The following is a 15,227-nucleotide window of genomic DNA, read 5'->3' on the forward strand; positions in this document are numbered from 1 at the left end:
ATCAATTACTCAACTGACTTTTTTCATCATATATACTGCTGAGTAACTTCAGCATTTTAAATGGTTACACCATTCTCAAACCCAGAAACAATTCCTGCTAAAGGTACAATAACTTACCTTTTTTCTTTTTGAATTTAACTTAATTCATATGTCAGTGACCTCTACACTCACCAAATAGCAGTATGATAGTTGTAACAGCTGAGAAAAGCAGGCACAAGTAGCTTCAGAATAAAGTGATCAAATTTCTTAAGCTATTTAGTTTACTGCAAATCATTCTACATATGATCATCAAACTGAAAAACTGCATTATGTTAAGACTCCAGAAAGCCTGGAGCCATTATATTCAATGCAACATCATCTTTTAAATGAAGATATAATTCAACAGAATTCATTTTTGCATGATGCATAATAACATGAAGTAATCTGAATAAAGTTAGTATCATGGAATAAAATCGTTCTGGAATTACAACATCGAACTTGCACACACTCAAAAGGAACAGCTTGAGCTGGATTTCTAACATGTACTTTGTGCATAAACCACATATATAATGGTCTATTTGCACACAAACATATAAACCCAGCCACTAGAGTTACAGCCTAGAGCAATGGTTAACACACTGAGATTTTCAGCCATTTTATAAAAAGCACTACCAGCACTACCACCTCCAAGGGATTTTACAACCTAGCAAGTGATCTTGTGCTTCTGAGTCCAGCTTGAATGTCTCACTAGATTCCATCCCACATTTGTCTCCCAAGGTTTCTGTCTGAGCTGACAGCTGGGATATCCCCACTCTCCTGTCCAAGGCCAGGGCAGGGTGACAACGAACACAGACAGAACTGTACCATGACACTGCAGGCAAGGCTGTGTCCCTGCTCTCAGGATCATCTCAGCCAGTGCTCTAGAATAGTTTGTGGTTACTGAAATGAGTCACCTGTCTACATATGACTGCCATTATAAAGCCGTATCTCCATATGGCTCACGAGTTAAGAGGCTGAGCAGCAAAGGAATCAAAAAAAGGATTAAATGGTTCAACAGCTGAAACAGCTGCATGATGAAAGCTTCAATTATGCAAAAATAACTTCAAAGTTTAACTGAAAATAAGATTTCTATTTCCCCAAGAATAAGAAAACCAAGTGATGTGCTTACTCAATGAATAATAAATTTCACATTTAACTGTCTTTATCATATGGTGGAATAAAATAGATATATAAGATTTTGAATAGATATATAGAAATAGATATATAAGAAATACTGCAGAAAAAACATTAGACAATGAAAAATACATGACAGAAATTGCACGTTAAAAGATATTATTTATAATATTTTACAAGCAACACACGATACTTCTCATAATCACACTCTTTAACATCACAGTTCAAGCCAAGAGCATTTCAGGAGAGAACACCTGTGAAACTTAAGTACAGACATTTTTCACTTCTGGTTCTGAAGGCTTAAAGCCTTAATATAAACACTATTGGAAAAATTAGGCCCACCTCTAGAAAGTCTCCTGAACCCACAAAGCTAATGTCAGCTCCAGTAATAAAGAGTACCCATGGTAACTCCTCAGTCATTTTAAGTTTTCTGGAGAAGGCCAGAAGTTTCTCTAACCCAGGAAGAGAATCCCTTCAGCAACTCCAGCCTCAAGCTCAGTAACACTTGCTCCTAATAAAGGCAGCTCAACAGCTGAAGAGTCAGGGTCACAAGGAACCTTCACACAATCACATCAGGTCTCAGACCACAGCTGTTTAAAAGTTGTTTTGTCCTTACTCCTGAAGCTTAAGGGTACAGAGCACATGAAAGAACAATTTTCAAAAATATTTTTTAAATATACTTTGGAGTATTTACTAAGGTTATCTCAGAACAAGCAAAGTCGTGTTTAAGACATATGTGCAATATAAAAGGAGAACACTAAAAGCACAAAGAGATGGTGAGTCCCGCTGTATGGATTTTCTTGTCATTACGTATTATTAACCTGTGGCACAAGTATCTGAAGGGTACACACACAAATACTCCTATAGCAGTTTCTTTCTTTCCTTTTGTGTTTAACTTGAAATTCAGTTTATATTGAAAAAACTTATGCAACTGTCTACATCTGAAAGATAAAATAGCTGCTTCACTGATGCAAAATATCTAGTTGATGCATCAGTCACCCAAAATTATGAAAACAGATAATACACTTAAAAAACAGTTCTAATTTACCACATCTAAAAAATAGCATTAGTAAAGAATGTGCTATATAGAGTATTCAAGAGCTGAATAACCTTGATTCATTAGACAACACACATTTATTCTCTACCTTGTTATTTATGAAACTGAAAATGCAATGTCCAACTCTTGGCACTTTATTATCTACTTTGTCATACTATCTTAAAAAGCCTGTAGCCGTAATTCCAGCTGAAAACACCAATTTTAAACCAAAGAAGGCTAATGTTTACTGATCCTGTCATGGACCAGTGACACTTTAGCTTTGGAAATTCTGCTCATTTGAGTCTGACAATTGATGATCTAGTTAACTGTGACAGAATTTGTTTTCATCAGGAAAAAAAAATGCATTACTTTTCGGTTCCACAGAAGATAAAAGTTAGATCTGTTTGTATTTTTTATGCCAGATTTTAACTGGGAAAAGATGAGGGTTATAGTGAGGGTCACAGGATCCTAAAAACAAGTCCTGGGAGCAGATGAGGCTGGATTACACAGTATCTCTTCAAAGAGTGATCAACAGCCACACTCTCCTACAGTAATCAGATCCCATAAGAAATACTTCAGCTGAGTATTTGTCGAGTTACAAGGATCACAGAACCATGCAACAGCCTGACCTCTCTAGTCCAGTCTTTGATGGCAAAGGGAGCCTTGCTGAGATTACCTAGCACCCTGTCCAGTCACAAAGTCTTCCGTGATGGGGACTCTACAATCAATTATCTACCAATTCACAAGACATCATGCAACTTCTGAAAGACAAAAACTACAGTGCCATTCTCATGGCCAGTTACATTTCATTGGCTTCTTTACCTTCTGCACACACACAATTGTAGTCCCCTTTTTTCCTTATGCTGAAGTACAAGGCTACGCAGTTGAATCTTGCAGCCAAAGCCATCCACTAATCCTTTAACTAAGAATTCTAATACCTGAAGAAAAATTTCATAGTATTGGTACAACACAAAGTTTACATTATACTTAATCCATGTAATGACACAGGTTTTTCGCTATGGTCCATTTTGCATGACATAAATTGCAGGTACTCAAGTAACTAAGCTTGAAAAAACATTCATTTGGTACACCCATGTTCAACAATTAGTCTTTGTCCTGGGCATGGTACCTCCTGGTATAATCTGTTCCTTATCATTTGAACATATTTTTATTGTAACATCCACTGGCATGAGATAAAGCTCTAAATCCAAACTACTTCAGACTTGCATTTCTACCACTGGTACCTAAAACTCCTTTCAAAGGAAGGCAGCTATTCTTTCAGAAATATTTGTTTGTCTAGTCTTATTGATACACAAACTGAAGAATTTTAATGACACCAAACCAGTCTAGCCAACATTTTGTTAGAACTAGCATCCACCTGCAGTTCAGTTTCAAGAACTTTTTGTAAAAGAAGATATAGTAGCTGCCACACAAATCTTCTGTTGGTCTTCCATCTGAGGCTCTCAATAATGATGCCTGGTACTAACTGGAACAATTTAGAACTGCAGCATGTTATGTAATATCAGAAGAATCCTAAGGTTTTTTTCAAAATTCTCCCTGGATGCTTGTATGAGAATATGTGAACTGTATCCCTGCAATGTTCACCAAAGAAGTTTCTAAAGATAGCCTTTTCAACCTAAAAACAGTGCAGCAATAAAGAAGGCCATTCGAACAGGTTTAGTACTGGCTCACAGCTGTGACTAAGTCCTAGCAAAATTAACATTGAAATTACTTTTACTAACTCCCCAGGGTTCCAATTGACAATCAAAATGCATCACCACTGTCCATTTCCTTGTGTTTGGAAAGGCGAAAGTCAATGGAAGGCAGCGCCAACATAGGTTGAAAAAAGGTCCTCCTAATGTCACTGATACAAAGTAATCGGGACACAATGATATAGAAAGGGCTCTTTTAGCTACACAAAAAGCTTCTGGCTCAAGGGATCCAATACATCCAAGTAAAAAGCCAGCACTTTTGCCTGTAAGTTAAAGGCACTGAAAGCTTATCCAAATTTAAAAAACATTTAAAGTCACATTTTACAGTCCTCTAGTTGGGACATTTCAACAGTAATATTCCAGAATATATTCAATGATTTCAGGATTTGGAGGCAAGTCACTACTGTAAGGCTTATTCAGCTTAACACGGATAACCAGTAATTCTGCATGAAGTTCTAAATTCTAGACAAAACCAGAAGAAATCAAGTAACAGATTGCTAAATGAATTTTCAAAAACCTAACTTCTTGCTTGAATATTTAAGTTTCAGCAGGCTAGCTTTAGACAAAACTTGAAGCTGTTGCATTTTCATTTTGACACATATATGCCAAATCCCTACTTGTACTTGTCTTTCACCTGAGATGATGATTTCTTTTTCCCCTTAGGACAGAAAAACAACTGTGAAAGAAGATATAAAAACATCTTTTAAAGCTTATGTAGTTGGACTTCCTGCAGCCCTTTCAGTATTCACAGCTACAGAAATTCTAACGTAAAAGCTTAGGTGCAATATGCTATTCTTTGCGCATTCCAATAATTCTCATGAGCCGCTTCAGCTGCATAACTGGAGAAAGTAGCTCAAATTTAATTCATTCTGGGAAGCAATGCAGAGATTCCTGGAGGATTGCAACAACAGTTGACACAGCAATTTAACAAGAGCTGTAAGTTCTACATTGCTCATTTCTCCCCATTTGCAGGGTTGAACACTGCACAAGTTAATTGCTATTGCATTACAAAGAGTGTTTCACAAGATTTTCATAGAAGCTTTTTTTTCTGAAATGAGATTACATAACTTCATTCTCTAACTATTCATTGCAATAAAAAAATGGAAGGGTTTGTGTGATACATTTTTCCTTGGCAAATTCAAAATATATTTTGAGAAGCATGTTTATAAAACCTTCAGCTTTAAAGATCTAATTTGTACAACAGATTTTGATGGTATTTCTCCTACCTAATAAATTGTGTTCCAGTGAGTATGCTAGCTAAATTAGATACTTTACATATCCCTGAAAACTGAAAAAACCAAACACACTATAAACTTCAAACCTGAAATACTAACATCATTCACAACTCAGACAAATCATATCAAAAGATACTATACTGGGACAGCAATATTCACTCAGAGAATGTAGTATTTGATCCATGTGTATGAAATAATCCATACGTGAAATAAATACCGCAAGTGCAAAAAATAAAACCCATAAAGGGTGCCCAATGAAAATACCTTCAGAGGTACTTGAAAACATCGAAACCTGTTCATCTCTTTCCTGCTGTGCAATAAGGTGGCATAAAAGCTGCTAAAATTATTACTGTAAAACTAGTAATTTTGTTCACAACACATTAATTACATGCTAAATTTAGCACTACTTTTCCTTAATTACACAAAATGTTTCTGCAATACCTAACAACAAGTAGACACAAAGGTGCTTCCTATCCAGCCTCTTTGGCAAGAAAGGGGAGGAGGGATAAAGGAGAGATCTCCAATCACAATTTTAGTTTCTGTACAGGACTAGTAAAAAACCCCAGCTGAGTGGATCTCTGTAGAAAGAGAAACAACATCATATTTTATCAGACTGATCAAAGTCTAAAGCAAAGAACCTATAGGTTATCTTGCAGAACCCCAAATAAATTCAGAATCACTGTATGATACTTGTTTTATCTGTGTTCTTCAGTTACGGAACTGCTTGGTACTGACCTGACAATGATTAACATTGCACAGCACAGATTTTACTCATGACACCCATACCACTCACAGGATTTACATTCTACCAGAAACTATGATAGTTTATGCTAAACCAAGTACTAAAAATACAGTAACTTGATACAGACTAAACCCACATGTTGCTCTCTGACACAGGGATACAACAAGCCAAAGCAAAAGCAGTTGCTTAATATGCTACTTTGGACAAAGGATTTCTTAGCCAAATTCAAACCAATTTTAAGATCAAATCTCATTTCAAATAAATTTTAAGGTTCACCAACAGATCCTTTAAAACTACATGGATTGTCCTTTAATCTCCTCAAATTTGTGCATATGAACATAAATAATAAATTTGGTCCTAGCTCAATGAACAGACAAGACATTCATGATATCCCAGGCACCTTTCCCAGTGCAGACAACAATTAAACAAAGAAAACCACAAAATGTTCTGCAATACTGTTCTAAGATGTTCTCTGGTAGCCAATCTAAGCACCTGCCAAAAAAAAAAAAATCTGCTGGAATAGTAGTTTACTGAGAATAGCCAATAAAGCAGATTGGACAGTATTGTAGTACAAAAGTAACAGGAATCCCACTAAATCTACTTCTCGAATTCTAATAATTCTTAAAAAAACACAAAACCAACCAACCAATCAACCGAAAAAAACCAAACCCAAACAAAAAAACCAAATGAACAAAAAAAGCTCACAAAACCAAGAAGAACAAAGAACAAACACCCAAAAAGCCAAACCCAAAGAGGTTTCAATAAGGTAGGCAAGCAGTTTTTCTACTTCAATCTAGGAAACTACATCAATGGAATGGGTTTTTTGTACACCTAGATTTTACCCTGGGAGAAAGAAAAAAAAAAAAAAAGGAAAGAAGATACTAACATTATAAAAACACACTTGATTCTTTCCACAAAATTGCATCAATTTTGGAAATTAAGTATTGAATTGAAATTTAAAGCTACTTCTTCAAAACTTGGATTAACAATAATGTTCTAACAGATTAATCTAAATCATCTGCTAGGAGTTTCAAAACAATTATTTAGCATTCACTTTTTTTTTCTACAAATACTGTATTTCATTACATAAGAATAAAATATCAGCTTTAAACCTTAGCAACACCTACATTATTTACAAGTGAATATTTTGAAGGTAAAAAGGCAAGGACTTTTGACTCCTTTCTACTTGGAACTTGTTTAACTTGAAAAAGTATTTCAATTGTCTTCTGGTACTTCCACTCCAAAATATTCAAGAAAAAAAAAAAAAAAAAAAAAAAAAAATCAAGAAAACACCAGCAAGTTGACCTTAAAATTTATTGATTTAATATCATTTAATACTTATTTTGTATTCATCCATGCATTTAAAATTGGTAAAAATCAAGAAAAGTTCATCTGCAATTCCCTTAACTGTGGACAGTGTAAGGGTAGAGTCTGAGTGAAGATATCACATCTTTCTGAGTTGTATTTCAGCAGCTCAGGTAGCACAGCTTCAGCTGCCAGGGCAAACAATGATGCTGCATTTATATCCATTCCAGTTTCCTTACTTTATTACACCTGACCATCTTTGGCATACATCTGATTATAAAAGCACTTATACAGAGACTTGTTTACATTCAACATTCACTTTACAGGTCAACTTTATAGAAATTATGCACTGTTCTACATCGCTTAGTACATAGTCTGATCGCTTTGTTATGGCATAAATTCATTCCACTGACAGTGGCTGATCTTGTTTGTGCCGCATCCCCAGTCATCCCTCCTGACCCATTCCTATGCCATCGATTCTGTTTGGGAAGTCAGGTGCCAAGCTTTATCCAGCTGAAAATGACTCTGCAAAAATAAAAGGTTTCTTGCTGAACCAGAGAACCAACCCCAGACACAGCACAGCCAGATAAACACGACCACCACGGAACACATAGCTGAACAAATAGCTGAGCACCACCAAAAAAACCCTGATTTCCTGTTTTAGTCACAACACAGACTATCACTTGTTTTGAAGTAACTTATCACTGGAGTAGAAGTAGCAACAAACTTTGGAGCCAGTTTAACAAGCACCAAGATGTTATGCTAACACAAAGAGTAGGCAAGTACAAAGACCACACACAAGATACCCTTCAGAAAAAGGCTGACACCCTGAAAGAAAGGCAAAAAGATCTTTTCATTGCTTATGTGTAAGCAGTAGGCATACAAGTAAGAGATTATATTATTGCCTTTGGGAACATAAATCAAGCCCATTTTATAACACTGGAACTTCACTGTACATGTCACACAACGGAAGCGTTTGTACGTGGTTACGTAGGGAGAGAGGATTGGTCAAGAAACGAGTGGTGACACTTCTGCAATAATATTCATTACTCACTTGAAATATTAGCAACTTTAAAGAACATTTAACCCTCCACAGACATTCTGCACCACATGAGCACTAAGTGGTATCTACCAGAGGCCACTAATGCACACTAAACAACACAGCACACACAGCTCCTTCTGCAACAAGCTGCTGTGAGAAGGAGAATGCCACATTATTGTGGGGCCCTTTGGTCCCATCCATGTATGTTCCATGTTTCACCTTCCCAACTCCAAAATTTGTATGGGATTCATAGGTGACAATGTCCTAACTCAAACAGCACACTGCATTCACCACAAAGGAACACCATGCATCCATACCTCAAAAGAGAATGGATGACAGAACTAGGAGTGACTACCTGTCCTGAGAAGCTCAGCTTTGGCGATCTGATAAAATATTACTTCAGTATTATTTTAATAGTAATATACCATCCAAGAATAACAGGGAATCACACAAGACTTTTTAATAGCTGACCCCAAAGCCACATTTGAAGAAAACCACATAACCTACAGAAATACCTCTAGGTGAAGTGGAAAAGAGGGGATGTGCACAGTAACAAATATAACAAAAGCTAGAAATGACAAAAGATAGCAGAATGAACACAGAAATAGTTGTATTGGTAGACTGCAATCATATTTAAAGCTCCTTTATTATCCTGACTGTAACAACCTTTGCAACAATGCTATTACTCACTTCAATGTAGAACAGAGGCAGAAGATCTATGAATACTGACAAATAATCTTATTTGAGTGATATGATTATTAGCCCTCAAACTAGAAATTAAAAGGACTTAGGAGCCCAAACCAGCTTTTGTTCAAGAATTTTAAAATATCATTTGGGATGCTCTAGCACACTCAGCACGCAGAAAAACCCTAACAATGCCCAGGCATCCCTCCTTCACGCTCCTGAAGGGAGCCTTTCCCCCATCCCTGGAAAATGACCTGAGGTGGTACAGAATAACCTCCAGGTCCTGGCCATGCCCCTCCTGCCAGTTAAATTTTACTGCAAAATTTAATCCTGTCCTGGCCAGAACCAGGACAAGTCAAAAATAGAAGAAGTAAGATTCCATCTGAGCATACCAAGTCGATAATTATTATTACATAGTAAAAAGAAAAATACAGTACAACCAAATTCTTAGCATCACCTTCTTTTTATGAGGACACCATCCTGAGTGATGGTGACTATGCTGAGGACTTAAGTCTCAACACAGCCCTGACCTTGCTTTCACAAGGTATTCTGATCAAGATGCAGAATAGCACAAGCTCAGTCTGATGTTATGTTTATTTTAAGCCCTGAAAAGACAGAGTCAAGAAATATTACAAAACTGGATGTGTTCACCAAGCTACTGCTAAGCTCTTTACCATTATTACTGGTGACCTGGGAACAGATCAGGAATCATGACTGATCTACTGCCCAGACAATCTTTACAAAAGCCTGAGGAAATAGTAAATAAGACCAAAACCAGTGCTAACAAACTTATCTGGACTGTTTGCTGAAATGAGCATAACCTAAAGATCCTAATTTGCAAATTGCATTGGACTGTACCAAGACAAAGTTTAATCTCCCTATCTCATAAATATGAATATTTTAAGCATCACGTTTGAGGAATTCTGAAATGGAGCAGAATGCTCAGTTGAACGTGCTCAATGAATCACAGGATATAAATAAAGTGCTGTTAGGTAGGCAGCTAGAAGTGTATATTGTCTGACTATACATCAGAGAGATTACCCTGTTAGAGACAGCAGGACTAATTAGCTAACTGGGCACCTAATAGGGTTGTGGTAGACTATACATCCTTTTTTTCTAAATAGGAAGTTTTCCTTGTGGTTGTATCAAATTCCAACAGGGATTCATTCACACAAGTCCTACGGATGGTCTTTTTCAGAAAAGATCACATGATTACAAATGGTTCTTTCCTGGATTAAAATCTATTAATCATCCTTTTGCATTTCTTCTGCATGCTATTAGCACCTGGATAATCAACCTACTTAAAGATTTTAAGAGCCGCAGCAATTAAAATCTCTTTAATCAAATGATAGTATCTTGAAATGTCTACAGAATGCTAATGCATGATCCACATACCAAAACTGCCTATTCATTAAAGCCATCTCCAACACATGCTCCTGAGGATACAGCCAAATTTGCACTCCATGGAGGATCCCGCAGTGCAGCCATTAAAGCCCAAGGGAGACTGTGACCCCATGGGAACCCCAGGCTGGAGCAGGCTCCTGGCAGGACCTGTGACCCCATGGAGAGAGGAGCTCAGGCTGAAACAGGTTTGCTGGCAGGACTTGTGATCCTGTGGGGGACCCACACTGGAGCAGGCTGTTCCTGAAGGACTAACCCCCTGGAAAGGACCCACACTGGAACAGTTTGTGAAGAACTGCAGCCTGAGAGAAGGACTCATGTTGGAGAAGTTTGTGGAGAGCCATCTCCTATGGAAAGCACCCCATGATGGAGCAGATAAAGAGGGTGAAGAGCAAAGAGCAGCTGAGATAAATGTGTGAGGAACTGACTGCAATCCCCATTCCCTGTCACCCAGTGCCACTCAGGCAGAAAAATCAGGAGTGAAGTTGAGCCTGTGAAAAAAGGAAGGATTGGTCAAAAGAGTTTTAAGATTTGGGTTTATTTCTCACTACCCTACTCTGATTTGATTGGCAGTAAGTTAAATTAATTTCCCTGAATTTAGTATGTTTTGCCCATGATCATAACCGGGGTGTGATCTCTCCCTGTCCTTATCTCAACTTGTGAGTCTTTTGTTACAGTTTCTCTGCCCTGTCCAGATGAGGAGAGTGACAGAGTTGCTTGGTGGGCACCTGGCATCCAACCACGGCCATCTCACCATAGGCCATCAATGACACAGTAACAAAATACAACTTTTTTTCACTTAACTTTCCATTTAGGACTCTGCTTAAGACAGCATGGAAGTGTGCTTTGGGAAGTGGCACTATGAATCAAACATTATTGGTTGATTATACTTTATCCATATGTGCTGGTTGTTACCACTTTCAGTTGCACAAGCTTTCAAAAATGACAAAAACATCAACTCTCAGAGCCCTAAAATAACAGACAGTGAGATGGCAATACTCCCAGGTGTGGGTGTAATAGTTTCCAAGAATTTAATTGGCCAAAAGAGGAAGAGCTAGCCACTCAATTTATTTCTCTCTGTATCTGAATGACACTACACCGACAGCATTCTTTATATGAAGCTCTCTAACACACAAAAACTAAAGAAAAGTTGTGTAAATGAAATGGTTACCCAGTTTCTCCTGTGTAAAACAGCATGTTCACATTTTGGAATGGAACCATAACCTCATTCAACACAGCAAGAATTTAAGAACAATGTCCTTCAGATGAATTCCCTCTAGAGCTTAAAGCAAGCTGTTCAGCAGCTCCTATAAGTTAAGCACAATTCTATGTTGACGAGATATCAGATGACTTTGAGTGGTTAGATTATTACAGGTAAATGAAAAAATTAGAGTTTTGAAGCTTTTATCTCTAACTACTAAGGGACAGAGAGAACCTGAAGACTTTGGAAGAAATGTTTTTAAGAATATTATTCAAAGACTGTGGAAGTAAGCATGCCTACAAGTTGATGATGTATGCACGTGGTTCCATTAAATACACAGAGTTCATTTAACAGATCTATACCTGTTTATTACCCATTTATCAGTTCTCCCAAAAAGAAAGCAGCATTGTTCTACTCAGCAGGGAGGTAGGTATCTGTCAAATTGCTAAGAAAGTCTCAATTAAGGGAGAGGATGAGAGACGTAGGGCAAACCAAAACCACGTCCCGTTTGTCCTGTGCTGTGACTCATGGCAGATTATTTATTGAAATCTGTACTTCACATTACCCCTTTAAAAAAGGGCACATTAAGCATATTCACCCTGCACTTTTTATTTAACCTATTAAGTCAGAAATTAGAAAAAAACTCAGCTCATTATATTCTTTGTCATATTATTTTTAAATTAATCAAGTGTGGCTGTGCATCTGCTATTGAGAACAACAACAAAAAAAATCTTATTTCAATATTCAGCTACTATTACTATGCCACGTAAGAAGTTCTGTGCAAGTTGGTTTTGTAACCCAAAACCATGGCTGTGAGATGCCAGGTACAAAAAACTCTGCTAGTCTTTTCAGAGCCCAGTCAACAACATTTTGTTGCTACAATCACTAGGTAGCAATACATTCACCTGGTATGTGGGAGAGATTAATGCACCATCATACATGAAAGTCAGATTTGAGCCCTATTTGTGCTACTCATGCACAAAGACACAACAAAATAAGGCAGAAAGAATATCACACTTCTGTAACAAGAGACTTCATAATGAACAGTAGAGTAACACCAAGGTCAGCCAGTTTTAGTAGTCACAAACAACTTATTACTTTATATCAAAAGCTAAGAGCTTGCAAGTACATCAGGATATTAATCACAACAGGCAGAAGAAGATACTTAGAACATACTTGTGAACTCCTCTGAGTTCACAGTGTCACTTAAAGTCTGAGTGGTGCCCATTTATGTTACAAGTTTATGTCAAAAGATTACATAAAATCCAGCCTTTTTGGTTTCAGTAAAACTCTTTCAAAGAAATACTTCATAATACCGTACAGAGTTCTCATTCTCACCATTTCTGCCGTTATACTGTAGTCTGGCTTGTTGTTCACTGCTCTAGGGTATGTGATAAAAGGCACAGAAGGTTGTTTAAAAATTTTGGTCTACAGATGCCTTGGAATTAGTTCTTAAAGAAGAGTCCTACACAAGCAAAAAGAGTTAACAATATGCACTAGCCCAAAGCCAAACAGTTCAATACACAGGTTTCCAATACTACCAAAATATTTACAATACCTTGTGTAAGCCAGAACAGTTTTAAAATATTTGCATATTCTAAGAATTTGAAGCAAACCACCTTACTTAAAACCCAAGAGACATTTTCTTTTTGCCTTGGAGCTGATTACTGTGCAGTGTTACAATAGCCATGTTAGTTCTACCCCTATTTACTAATTAGGGCTGGGAACTTCCTCAAATATTGACACATCCTGTCCACCAAGATCCACAGGACTCTAAGCAAGTGCACCAGCGGCTCAAGCAGAATCTCTCACACTCCAAGGAGCACTCATCAAGGCAGATTCTAGACCAACATTATTAGAGAAATTTGGATTATTCCCCTCCCCTAGGAAAAGCATCTTAAAGGATAACACATAAAGGAATAACATTCAAGTCTCGTGACAAGTTGGACTATGGAGACTGCAAACCAACCCCAGAATACAGCAGCTATTTTACTGTCAACTCCAGGTTATTCTTCTCAACCCCAGTGAGCCAACCAGCCAGGTAACATTCATACTAAATACAGCATTCTATTCAACCACAGAACACTTAGCTTGGTTTATCTCAGCACAGTTACATCACTGTTTTATTCCCTACTTCTTTCTTTTCATCTCCTGGGAAAAAGCCATCATTACATTGAGTCAAAAATCAGTAACTGAGTTTAGTTGAAAAGAACAGAGTCACCTCTTGAAGTTCTGGGGATTATTTCTGGGGGAGCTTGAATTAAATCCCATGTTACAAAGAAGTTGTTCATCTCACAGACTAGTCTTAAATTCAAGCATTAGATACTTCATTCCAGGTCCCAGGCAACAAGAAAGTCATTAAATCCTAGTATTTTTTTAAAAAAGCAGAGATTCCAAGAACCAAAAAAGGCACTCATATATTACTTTATATGGATGTTTAAAAATACATATTAAAAACCAAAACAACAACAAAAACAACAAGAAAAACCACCAACAACAAAAAACCCCACCTAAACAAAACCCATCTTCAATCTGCATCTACTGTTCTCCTGGTTTATTGTATGACAAGATGCACTTTTTCCAGGAGCTGCTACGCTAAGAAAACCAGGCACCAACTCAGAAACAGAAAGCTACCTTTTAGCTACTTTGTATTACGACACAGATTTGTACAAGCACAGGCAACTTTTGACTGGCAGCACTGCTAAGCGTTTCATCCAATTCCTGCAATAAGCACAGCATCTTCTTGGCCTGCATTTATAGGCATTCAACTCACAGTCACCTTCAAGCTCATTTTAACCACACACAGGGAAGCACAGAGCTGACATATGGACATCTTTAAGCACGTAGCTCACTCAGCTGTAGAGCTGGAAAAGGTGCCCATATGCTCCACAGACAGAGCAGGGGAACAAAACTTCTCATGCCTGACACTAAATCATCCAAACATGTCACCTGGTAAAAATAACAGATTCACTGATTTTCAGACCAACATTCAAGTGGCTCATCAAAAGGAAAGAAAGCAGACATCTACCCACTAGATAAATATATCATCTAGGCATCTTCTGAAGGCACTGTTTAAAAGCATTCATAGATCACAACGATCTAGACCACAGTCAAAAAGCCATTTTATTATGATGGTATTTCAAAGGCATAAAAAAGAAAAATTTGATCCAGATTTGTAAACTCCTTCCCAAAGGGAGTTTGGAGCACTTGAGCATAGAACAGCTATGGCAAGGTGGCACCTCCACACCTCTCCTGCTCACCACACTGAAGCTGTGGTGTATCAGAGATCAGGGATCTCTAAAATGATGTTGCACTGTGCTAAACAGACATGCTCCTTATGCTAATATGTGCTCCTGCTTCAGCTGATTCAGTCATAATTGGCAGAATATAACTACTATCTTTGAAGGCAAATTGCAAGTTTGAAAAAATATAATTTCAGGCAGGTACAGGTATAAAACAGCCAGCACATCAGCCCTTGGTAATAATAACTTTAATAGTAAAGAATGCAATTAACAAGTTTTGACCATCTGAAACACAGCTGGCAAACTCTTGTAGTTACTGCTCACCTTTAAGCAGAAATAAGAGTCATAATGTCATGTGTGCCCACCCTGCCCAAGAAAGCAACAAAGTGGTGCTTGTCTCATCGCAGATGAGAATGATCCTTTTGTTGCACTAAAATCAGAATGAAAACTCAGCTGCTTACATAACGTAGCCTTC

General features: G+C 37.5%; 1 protein-coding gene across 6 annotated transcripts in view; it reads right to left on the reverse strand.

Moving 5' to 3' along the window:
- Positions 1 to 15,227, reverse strand: part of PACSIN2 (protein kinase C and casein kinase substrate in neurons 2) — a 53,911-nt gene that overhangs the window by 37,230 nt on the left and 1,454 nt on the right. The window lies entirely within an intron of this gene.

This window comes from Corvus cornix, chromosome 1A (genome assembly GCF_000738735.6).
Source record: "Corvus cornix cornix isolate S_Up_H32 chromosome 1A, ASM73873v5, whole genome shotgun sequence".
Lineage (NCBI taxonomy): Eukaryota > Metazoa > Chordata > Aves > Passeriformes > Corvidae > Corvus > Corvus cornix.